The following is a 13,272-nucleotide window of genomic DNA, read 5'->3' on the forward strand; positions in this document are numbered from 1 at the left end:
ACGCTACTGCATAATGCATACCGAGATCCTAAATAAGTAACATTGAGGACGGGGAAAGCTTAAGTGATAATAATTGGAATAAGAAATTCATGTGAAATTTATTTGTTTTGTTAATATGTATATATGCCTTCATTATAACTTGATATTTAAATCACACGCATTATAATAATAATTACAATAATTATTATTTTAGTTAAACTGAGAGATTATTATTATTATTCGAAAAAATTTAATATTAATAATAATAAACAAAGGCAGCAAACAGGTATATTATACAGTAAATAATAATAAACTTTTCGAGACAACTCTTGAAAGTAAAGCTGAAGTGAATAGTCGGTCGGATGGTTCGCAACGAGCCGTCGCGACAGATTTAACGTATCTGCCGAACTAATTGGTCGACTACGCCGATGAAGAGGCGTTCGCGACCGAGTTAGGGCCTCTTGGTTTAATGTTATAACACAGTTACACATATATGCTTATAAATCTTGGTGGTGGTAATACTACACGCCACACATTAGGGATGATAGAATTCGACGCGGATTCCACTGGCGGACGGAAATAGAGATCCCGCAAGCACATTGAGAATGCCAGAGATGTATATATGAGCTTGTGCTGGTTCTGACCGCTTCTTTTTCGGATAAAACGCTTAGTTCCTGATTATTCTGCCGATTTTAGATAAAAAATGGAGCTTTGATCCTGAATTTTACACAGAAAGAAAGGTTCACTTGAACCAAGAATAGTATTTTTCTTACCTAGGGCAGGAAAATAAGAAATGTCTCAGATTACATGTAATTGTTGACCGAGGCGAAGCCGAGGTCGACAAACATCATTTTTCTCCCCTCCGGGCAGAAAGCATCAATTTTCCGCCCGCTGCGCTAAATGAAAAGTTTACCGCTTTCCGCCTCCGTCGAGGAGAAAAATAGTATTCTCACCACGGGCAGGAAATAAGAAAGCCTCAGATTACATGTAATCTGAGACATTTTTTATTTTCCTGCCCTAGGTAAGAAAAATACTATTTCTTCCGAATTATTTTCTTGGGCGAAAAAAAATTTTTTTTTTGACACAAGAAATTTCACTTATTCCAACAAAATTAATTCCTTGCTTCAAGAAATACGTATCTTGATCCAAGACAATTTATTTAAGTCAAGAAAATTTTCTTGTCTTGAGAAAATTTCTCTCTTACTTCAAAAAATTAAATATCTTGATAGAAGTAAAGTTTCATTAATATTTTTATTGATTAATTAACATGTCAAATAGGAAGATCAAATAATACTGAATCATTTTTTTTATTCAATATGTATAATTGCTCCTAAAATAATATAAAATATTCAAGAGAAAAATTTTCTCAAGGTGAGAAAATTTTTTTTCTCAGCTGAAGTATGTGGCGCTGCTTCCCTAAAGTATCTAAAAATCTTGATCAAATATAAAAATTTATTTTATCAAGTATTTATGATAATTTGAATTAAGAAAAAATTACTTCCACCAAGAATAAAATTTCAAGAAAAATTTTTACTTTGTCCAACACAACTTCGGTCTTCCTTCGGGCACCCGAAAATTAACTTGAGCCAAGAATTTTGATCTCGAGTCAAGAAATTTTTCTTTCTGTGTAGTTGTCAGTCGTATTTTTTGATAATGGGTCAAATAATAGCTAAGATAGGTCAAATTATTCAGCTTTCTCGAGCTCTTTGCTTTTACTTTTGAAAATTGTTGTAAATTAAAAGTTTTTATGATCTCTCAAAAGTAGAGTAAAATAATTAAGACTTGCAATTTAAATTCATTACAATATTTATCATAAATTCACTCTTCAAATTATAAAATTTCTGTTATAAATTATTCATACAAATCGGCTTCCTATTTTAAAGTTGCATTTTTATTATACTAAATATATTGGTGCTTTTCTTCTCTAATTTTTTTTATAAAACATACTTTCTATATCTTAATCAAATTTTTTATCAATTTAGAATTTAAACTTTTTTTTCAACATAAAAGTTTAATTAAGCTTAAAATAACAACTCAAATATTTGCAAAATTATTTGAGCATAAAAATTGATATTTTTTTAGACAACAATTCGCAAACTTTGCTCTTGTAAAAAAAAAACATGCACAGAAAAAAAATGTTCTTGAATCAAGTATATAATTTTTAAGAACTTAATATTCTTGATTTTAGTAAAAAAATTCTTGATTTAAGGAAATTTTACTTGATTCAAGACAATTACCCTCTTTAAAATTATATTCTTGGTTCAAAAATTTTTTTCTAGAATCAAGTTAACTTTTTTTTAGTCTGCTTGTCGTAAATTCGATTCTAATAACTCCAGCCCAAATCTGGAGTTGATTTTCTAGAGGGTATCTTTTCATATTTTAAAAGATCAGTTTTCTGAACTTTTAAATATTAACTACTTCACGGAAAAAAGAAAACTCGAAAAATTACAGTAAATAATGCAACGTAGCGCTTCGTGATGAAAACTGGAAAAATTACAGTTTCATATTGTAATTATTACAGATTTTCTAAGAATTACATTGTAGAATGTAATATTTACATTGCAAGCTCTGAATATTAAATTAAAAAATTGAATTTAGAAAAATGTTATTTCAAATTGTAATTTTTCTAGTTTTGATTACGACGGGACCGATTTTACATTTTATACTTTAATATTTCGAGTTTTCTTTTTTCCGTGTTCGAGAATTATAAAGATTTATAAATTAAAATCGAATTGCAGCTTCATAACCGATAGCACTTTATAGCTAAATTGAAAAAAGTTCAATACAAATATTTATAATTGAAGATAACCAGTTTTTTGTCTTGATTCATCAAAAATGAAAAGATAACCTTTTGAAACTCAGTTCCTCAAATAACTCTATTTCGTGATCACCTCTGTGTTATAGAATTAGAATGACTCAAAAATCCGCTTAAATACTATGTAATACGCAGCCCCATAAAGTGAAGCGTGATTTGTTGCATAGCTTAAGTTGTGTTTAAAATAAACAGCTGAATTGATTGAGCGGGCGATTATTATGAGCTACTACATGCTCTTAGTGAGTAATCAATAGCTCCGTTTAAATACGAGATGGTACTTGGACTGTGGGTATTAAATCTCGAAGCGACAATTTATGGTTCCACGCTGTCGCGCCGTTTCTATTTATAATTGCTCGACGTCGCATTGCTCTCGCTTTACTTATACTTATAACCGAGCTAGAGTTTTGCACTAGAGCAGCATACACATAAGTATAATACGTACAGTGATAGTACTAAGAGTACTCGTACAGTATGTCTGTCCGCTGTACTTTACGACACATATGACTGTTGACTGTATATATGGATAAATTTATATTTATATATATTACTCCTATACCTCATGCAGTGAGTAAATTTTAATGCCGTGCATAAACAATCGTTAATCTTGAAATATGCAAGATTAGATTTTTTATTTTTAACTGTTTATTTGCAACATAACACGAGAATTGTGTGCCGTATGTTTGTATTTGGCTTATATCTCTTGTTTATATATATGTATATCCGTACGTGTCCTTTCACTTCAGGATCGTCGATCGCATGTCAGTCATGGTCAGTCTGAACTCCTGACAGTATTTATGTTCTTTACGAGCGCTTTGAAAGACTCGAGAAAATCAATTAGAGTCAACTATATGCTCTTTTGTGCTGTAAGCGATTCTTGTGTGGATTTGGAATCAGAGGAATAATTTTGTTCATTTTTAATTAATGTTTTGTTACATTGAAAATGAAATTAATTAATTCGAGAGGAATACCCTTGATTTAATAAAATTATTTTGAAGAAAATCGGCTTTGATTCAAGATTCTTCCTCTTAAAAATCGTTTTCTTAGCTCAATATATTCGATCAAGGATATATTATGTTAAAATTTTTCTAATATTTCATTTGAATTTCGAATATTATACTTATTAAATAATATTTAATTCTTCCGCAACCTTCGAAGTTGGACCAGCAAAGATATTTTAATTCTTCATAAGTTGTTGTTCAAATTTGAGTCCATAGTTTCTTTAGAGCTGAGATCTGTGATTAAATTCTAAGTAACTAATAGTGTGCTTATAAATTTTTTTTTTTCACATCTGTAAGACTATTCCAAGTTTTAATCAGTATTTACTTAAAATCGAGTCCATAGCTTCGTTAGAGCTGAAATCTGAATCAAAATTCTAAGTATCCAATGATTTGCATCTAAATAAATTTTTTTGCGTCTTTGGAGTCAAGATTTATAAGAATATTTTAATTTTTCATTAGTATTTACTTGAATTTAGAATTTGATATTAATTTTAATTCATTTTCTTGGCTTGAGAAATTCTATATCTTCGATCATAAGTCTATTATTGTTGTGAGAAACCCAAACAATACTTTTGATTTCCTTAAAGATTTTTATCTCCTTAGTTCAAGAATTTTTTTCATTGAAAATAGCAATGATAACAAATTATTTACTTTATCCCTTTCTCAAAAGTATTTGATACTTATTTTTGATGATATAAAAAAAAAAATAAAAATCCAAGACTTGTAAGTACTCTTTAACTAAGTCGGTAACGTCTTGAACCGACGTTACCGCCAATTTTAATTCAAACTAAAATCTTGAAACGAAAGTGAAACTTGCAAACGAATTTTTTTCTCAAATATTAATTACTATCAACTGCAGTAAAGTTGTGAGATAATTTAATTAGGAACTAAAGTAACCTTTTGGCATTTACAATCTCACTCTGGTCATTAAGACTTTTACAGCGTAGAGGAGAGAATATAATTACAGGCGTATGCATGCACGCGTTTTGGTATTTACTCGACAAACATATAAGCCCTGACTTGCATGTTTATTAGTTTATTATTAGTTAGTTGTATTGGTCTCACTCAACGATCGTTGGTTGCATATTCTGGTGTGTGCCACTCCCTATACTACATACTATAACCATATGTATGTATCCATATCTATATATTATACATACTGTGTACTCTGTACGAGCACTTCGCTATCTCAAGTCGTGACTCGGGTAATGCCGCCCGATTACGTATCAATTTCACTATGAGCTGATGCACACTGGATCCCAATATAATTCAGTACGCTATTATAGTATCTATAAATTTATACCTCTGCTGAACAATTCGTTGATAGTCTTTTACACAACTCGATCCATTAATTTATCATTCCTGTTGTTACCGGGATTGAAAATCAGAAACTGATATAATAGTAATAGTACAGAGTAAGAATTTGTTACCCAAGCCAATTTTTGTCATTCTGATATAATTGAAGAAATTGCAGTTTTGCTTTTATGTAATGCTTTTTTGATAATCTATAATGTCATTTCTTCAACAATCAATTATTGGACCACTTAGATGTAAAATAACAACGTTACTTTTATTAAATCCCGTTGTAGTAAAAGTTTTTTAGAATTGATCAGTTTTTATGTAATTTTTTTATTGGAAATTTAGGAAAGGCTGAAATTTTTTTGGAGTAAAAAGAAATTTTCTTGAAACAACAAAATTTTACTTAATTTAATTACAATTTTTTCTTTTTAAATATTTTCTTGGGTAAAATAAATTTATTATAGAATCAATTGATAAAATAAAAAAAAGCTTTTTTTAATTTTTATTTGTTTAGAAAAAATTTCTGATACTGCACAGGGAAAGTCTCTACTTTTTTTTATCATAAGTAAATTTTTCAATAAATTAAAATTGAGTAAAACAAATAATTTCTATTTGAAGACCAAAAATTAAAAATTTTTTACCGCACAGAAAAAAAAATGTTTTTGAATCAAGTATATAATTTTGAAGAACTTAATCTTCTTGATTTTAGTAGAAAAATTCTTGGACTAATAAATTTTTCTTGATTTAAGGAAATTTTCTTCAAAGTTATTTTCTTGGTTTAAGAATTTTTCTCTCGAATCAAGATAATTTTTTTTTTAGTGCGATAGCACTACAATAGGGTAAAAATTGAAAAATTCAATGGATCAATTCTCATCAAAGCTTATTTATATGCACCCAGTTGCGTAAAAGTATGTAAACTATTGTACATAAACAATTACATTTAATGTACCTTGACATTTGGGATTCCAGGGTGAAAGTAAAATTTGCTTTCGTTTAATAACTCCATCCTTACATTAGAGGCGTGTTTCATTATAACTTTATTTAAAATTCCGGTCATATAAGTATTAAGCATTATAAATTCCCGTATGTCGTATAAAAATTTAATTAAAAGCGTTAAAAACCTTACTCCACTCTATTATTAATTTTATTATCATTATTTATCGACACTGGCTAGTGTTAATTAAATTTGGCCATAATAACTTATTTATTTTTACAACTCGATGATAATATTTCGCAAATCTCGAGTATCAATCACCTTCGTTTATGCTACCGGGTTACAAATACACTCATATTTATATTTATATATAAATATATACATGTATAGGAACTAGTTTTGCTATCCGTTCAATCTTTCGGGACTCCGTCCTTCGAGAGGTCTGGCTAACGGTAAAGCATTGTGGCTGCTCGCGCGTGCCCGATCCGTCGATTACAATTCTTTCAACCTCTCTCTCTCTCTCTCTCTTCTCTTCTGTCCCTCTAACAAACTGATACGCCACGATACCGGGGAAGAAAGAGCCAAACACATAATAGTGTAAGGAAGTCTTAAGAAGGCAACAAGTAATGTTGTATGTTGTATGTTGTATCGATTGAAAGCCACAATACAATATATTCGCAATTGCGGATCGTGGGTGGAATCGGGAGGCTCGTGCGTGGCCGTTTAAAATCTCATGCGTCTGTAAAACGCAAAGTAAGGGCGGAGAGAGGGCGGATCTAACGGCATTGAATCATCGGATCTGGATTATCAACGGCCTACTCTGGATCTCGATTATCAGTTGCCATTGCTACACAAGAAAAACGATTAACTTTGTCGCTCTGATTGCGCTGGCAACCGTATTTAAGTCCAGAAAAAATCCGACGTCGAAGCTTTAATTTAAAGTATAAATTTATGTTTCACGTTCATTCTTCATTGTACTTTAAAAAAACGAATATATATTTCGCCAAAAGGAATCAATTTATTCGTGAATTTTTTTTTTTTTTTTATTTATTTACCACGAAAGAGTCATTTGTTCAATTGAAGTAAATGGTCCAAGTACAACATAAATTTGTCAGAAGAATTTGGTGACCATATTAAAGGATAAGATGTGTCTGAAAGTGATCCTAGTAGAAATGAAATCGAGTTTTTGGCTAGTAACTAGTAACTACTAGTAACTAGTAACTAGCCAGCTTAACTACACTGATAGAAGGATTTCTTTTATAGTTAAAAATATTTGTTAATATTTAACAAATCATTTATTAGAAACCACTTTTTAGTCCTTAAAAAATATTTCTTAGTATTTAAAAAGATTTATTAATATTTAATAAATAAATATCAGATTTATTAAATACAAACAAGTCTTTTTAAATACTAAGAAATATTTGTTAAATACTAAAAAGTGGTCTCTAATAAATGATTTGTTAACTATTAACAAATATTTTTTGATACAAATAAATCCTTCTATCAGTGTAGACTTTAACCAGAAACTGCCTAGTATAATATCGAGTTTCTGTCAAATAACTGGCCAGTTTCACAAGAGATCCAATAAAACATAGTGGCTTTAAAAAAACTTTCAATTTTGAATTGAAAACTTGGAGGTTATCAAAATTCTCAGTCGATTAGAAATATGAAAAGATTTGTTTAAAAAAATTAATAATCAAATCCAACGTAAATCAACGATTGATAAAAAATAAATGAATATTTATTTATTTATTAACAATCAAACCTAACAGCCAGAGCTATTTACAGGGTTAATAATATACATAAAAGTACTTATAAGTAGATAAATTTAGTTTTTAAGTACAAGATAGCTATTTGACGCAGCAATAAGCAGAGAACTATAAAATATGAGCAACAAAAAAAAATAAAGAAATGTAAATTATTAATTAAGTAATAACAATTGCACAATTAATTATGAATCTAGCGCTATTTAATGATCAAGTTGTCAAGTGATGCAGTTCTACACCCTGTATTAGTTTGTATACCAATGTTTACAATTTAGTTGTAGGTGGCGCGATTTCTAGTTCTTACACAGTAAAAAATTTTGCGTCAATGCGTCAAATTTTGTGTTAAATATTTAACACTTTTTTGTGTCAATTTAATACTTTTCTGTGTTAATTTAACACAATAAATGTTAAATATTTAACAGAAAATTTTTTGACGCAATGATGCAAAATTTTTTACTGTGTACTCAATATCGCTGGCAGTTACTGGTTTAAATCGAGTAAAAACTTGATTATTTCTACTAAGGTATGATTTTCGTCTGAAGTTATAGTTAACTCTTAAAAACACCGAAATTGTTAAATATAATAAAGCACTGTGAGAAATTCTTCAAATAAAATGTTTATTAAGCTTCGTTGCTAAGAAACGAATGTTAGGGGTGTTGTTAGAGTTGCTAGGCAACGGTTACTAGGAGCGTTGCCAAAGGGAGGGGATCAAACATCAGGTTTGCGCAACGAGCAGAGAGTGTGCGCTGACACACGAGTAAAAAACTTTTTTGGAGCGCGTTGGTGCTTTATACATTCAATTTTTTAATAAATATGATCATTAAATTGCATAACGCACTATGCAATTTCTTTATAAATAAGAAATGAAATTATTATTAAACTTTGGCGTTAGATAAGACAAAATTGAATAAAAATCAAGAATTTATTTAATTTCCTAGTTTGTTTTTTTGAACGGGTGTAATGGACTCGAGGAGTGATGGATCATTTAGTTGTAGTTGTAGCTTGTAGTTGGATTTTCTCTATCTCGACATATCGCCAGTATGAAGACTAATAGGAGGATCCAGCCCTGCCGATGGAATGCCCATCTCGTCAGCATCAGCATCAGCATCGCCATCACCCGTTCTATTCCTGCTTCTATATAATCCGAAGGTGCATTACCAAGGAAAGGATACATCGCTCGGCTCAGATGCAGCTGTGTCCGATATGGATGATCAAGACTGGACGCCTCCATAACACGTAAAGTTGTTTCCACTGATGATTGGACCAGGTGCGAGGTTTTTCCTTTATATAAGCCTCATACTTCATCCGAACCTTCCTCTACGCTCCAGAGTGTACAGTACGCAGTAAACTACACTATACTCTACTATATATATTTATATACATGTTACGTGATCGGTAACTCATCATTACAAGTCTGAGAAACGATTTATAATGATCACAAACCGTGGATTCGTCCTTTACTGGTGGGTATCCCGGCGTCTTTCGTCTTTCATCTCTCGAGATCTCCAAGTGGATTTTAGCGCTAATACTAAAGAAGAGAAGAATGTATACGACACGCGTTTGGAGGATCGTACAAATCCGATCTTTGATGTCAACATCCCGGGTAGTGATGCTGATGTTTTATCGCCGCTGTAAATATTCCCTCCGATAAATAAAATCTGTGTCGGCCAAATATTAGAATTTATTTTATTTATACCGAGTTGAGGTAACGGAAGTTCATTTGCAAGCTCCGTACGTGCATGGATTTTTTTTTAAATTCTTTTTACTTTATTATTTATACTTCAGGTCTAGTTTCTCTTGTTGGAATAAATACTCGTTAACAAAATGTTCGTTCGTTTTGATTTAAAGAAAGATAACTGATAGATTTATTAATTTGCTCCTTTGACCGCGTTGACATTAACTATCGATTATTGCGTTACTTTAATCTCGGTCGAAAATTGTCTGGACAATTTTGTTTTTTATTATTTCGATCAGTAAAAGTTAGTTACCGATAATGCATTTTTTTAGAATTAAATAAATATTTATTTGTAGCTAATAAATATTTTTAAACTTTTAATAAATACTAGCAACCTTGCAGTCACTATGTGACTGCCGTGACTTGTGAACTATAAATAAATAAAATTTTGCTTTATTAAATAATAACTTTTGTTAAATTGCTCTGTACTTTTTTAACTATTAATGTTTTTAAAAATATAAGCTCATCCCGATGTAACACTCATCAAGAGCTTTCATTTGTGTACCCACATGCATTTTGATATATTTTTCATATATACATATATATATATAATATATATAAATATATGAAAAAATGATGTGGGTACTCAAATGAAAGGTCTTGATGAGTGGAACATCGGGATGAGCTTATATCTTTAAAAATGTCAATAGTTCACAAGATATTTGTTAAATTGCATTGTACTTTCTTAACTATTGACGCCTTTAAAGATATAAGCTCATCCCGATGTTACACTCATCAAGAGCTTTCATTTGAGTACCCACATGCATTTTGATATATTTTACATATATTTATATATATATAATATATATAAATATATGAAAAATTGATGTGGGTACTCAAATGAAAGGTCTTGATGAGGGTAATATCAAGATGAGCTCATAACTTTAAAAATGTCAATATTTCACAGGATACAAGGTCATTTCTTAATTATGTATCTAGAGATAGAGCATTTTCAAATGCAGCCTAAATACTTATCATCATTAATTGACTATCGGTGATAATAAAATGAAGCCTTGAAAAGGCACAAATTTAATTCAAGACTTTTCCAACGATACCAAATTTAACCATAAAAACCCATTTTATCATATAAATAAAGTAGCCACAAAATTTTTCTTATTTTCTTAATAATATAGATTTATTTGGACCATTGAATAGAAAATAAGTATCGAAATTATATTTTAACTATTTTGATACTCCCATAACATATTTGGATCGAATGATATTTATTAAAAGTTAAAAAATAAATAGCTTATATTAAATAAATAAATTTTTTCTGAAAAAAAGCTTGAGTATGAAAAAAAAATTCAAATTAAAAAAAAAGTTTTTTTGTCAGCATAAAAAAAAATTTCAATTTTGAAATTAAATTAAACTTTTCAATAAAATTAAAATTTAAAAGATTTTATTAATTTTAATTATAAAATTCTTTACGTATAATCATTTTATTTTTATCTATAAAAATAAAATAAAGAATTAACTTTGTCAACATTTTCTCCATAAAAATCAATAAAAAAAATTCTAACCAACAATTTATTACTGATTGATGTAATATTGACTTGAGGACATTAAGACACCACTAAAAGGCGTTAATAATCAGCAACTGTGACCCGATTCACCGGTAGTTTATATTATTATATTAGTTATTTATTAAAGAGCAATGACTAGTCTGGTACAACGGCCTCGAGGCTGCAACGCCTTGCAGCTGAACTGATGCCGCCCCCGACTTTCTCCATTGTCGATATAATGCGATTCCCGGTCGATTATGCGCCATAAATATAGACTATATTGTATTTAGACTCACTCGTAGGTTCTGCACAGAGTTAGGTGTCCGGCGAAAGCAAACAATTGTGTAACAGTAAACTTGCAGAAATTATTCCTCGTTAATTTTAACAGCTGAGATTGAGCCAGTCAAGGTGTCAAGAAGAAAGCAATTACCATCGACACTCGCTCTTTATCCATTCCTATTATTATTTTTTTACCAATTACGTGTTTTAATATAACCAGATAGCCAGCTAGACTCTTTAACCGACACTTATGCTTTCGAACATAAAATAATTGAAAACGCGTAAATTAAAAAAAGATAGACACAATACTTATTCATTGTAAATACTTATGTTCCATTTACTATTAACTTTATATATCTTTCAAACATTCTAAGTGCCAATAAATTTATCGTTTATTCATCTTTAAATCAACTGTGAATATAAATTTTTGGTTTACGAGTCTTCTTATGCAATAAGAAAACTGAATAAGTTTGAACCTCGTAAAAAATAAATACTATCGAGAAATATACAAAACACAAGTAGAAAAGAAATTTATAAAGTAACTTTCGTTGCCGCTACATAAATGAATTTCAATATTTATTCGACACGGATTTTATTTATCGGAAAATTTGGATTTATACGTCTTCAGTTGTGAACTTTGAAGAGTTAATTTTCCTAACTTAAAAATTTTAAGAAGAAAAATACGTTTAGAGGTACAAAGAAAAAAAGGTTCACTTGAGCCAAGAAAATATTTTTCTTCCTAATTATTTTCTTGAGCGAAAAAAAAATTTTTTTTTGACAAGAAATTTCACTTATTCCAACAAAATTAATTCACTTGCTTTAAGAAATACGTATCTTGATCCAAGAAAATTTATTTAAGTCAAGAAAATCTTGTTTTGAGAAAATTCAGCCTCTTGCTCCAAAAAATTTAGTTCTTGATAGAAGTAAATTTTCTTGTCTTGAGAAAATTTCTCTCTTACTTCAAAAAATTAAATATCTTGATAGAAGTAAAGTTTCATTAATATTTTTATTGATTAATTAACATGTCAAATAGGAAGATCAAATAATACTGAATCATTTTTTTTATTCAATATGTATAATTGCACGCTAAAATAATATAAAATGGATATCAAATATTCAAGAGAAAAATTTTCTCAAGGTGAGATAATTTTTTTCTCAGCTGAAGTAGGTGGCGCTGCTTCCCTAAAGTATCTAAAAATCTTGATCAAATATAAAAATTTATTGTATCAAATATTTATGATAATTTAAATTAAGAGAAAATGACTTCCACCAAGAACAGAATTTCAAGAAAAATTTTTACTTCGGCCAACACAACTTTAATCTTCCTTCAGGCACCCGAAAATTTTCTCGAACCAAGAATTTTGTTTTCTAAGCAAGAAATTTTTCTTTCTGTGTGCAAAAATTCAATTTTATTTTATTTCATAAATTATTTGTAAAACTAATCAAAAATATGATTGCAAAACTTCAATTCGTTCTACAGAAAACAATTTTTTTTCCTTAAAAAATTTTTAGCTCATGATTTTAATCAATTTTATATACTTCTTATATATTTAAGAAATTCATAAAAATCACTGAAAAAAAGTAAAGAAAAAAAAATTGAAAATTCATCGAAAAAGAAGACATCTTGATATTTTTTACAGACTAAAATATATAGTCTTTCACTGTTGTGACTAAACCTAACAAAACAATGTCCAATTGTTAATTAGGCAATACACAATGTGAAAATACAAGACCGATTACCGGTGAGATAAACAGCATGCAGCGATGGGTAACTTAAAAGTTTAAATAAAGAAGTCTCGAACTGTACAAAAAGAAGAAGCTAAAAAGTCTTTTGTGAAACTTAAGGACACAGCTAAACACACAGCATTATTTATCATCTCCCTCGCTCGCTAGCGCACGTTATATTTCATGTCAGTCTAACATAATTAATTGTATAATTAGACGAGGTCGGGTATTGTCTAGGCA

This window comes from Cotesia glomerata, linkage group LG2 (genome assembly GCF_020080835.1).
Source record: "Cotesia glomerata isolate CgM1 linkage group LG2, MPM_Cglom_v2.3, whole genome shotgun sequence".
In the NCBI taxonomy this organism is placed as follows: Eukaryota; Metazoa; Arthropoda; class Insecta; order Hymenoptera; family Braconidae; genus Cotesia; species Cotesia glomerata.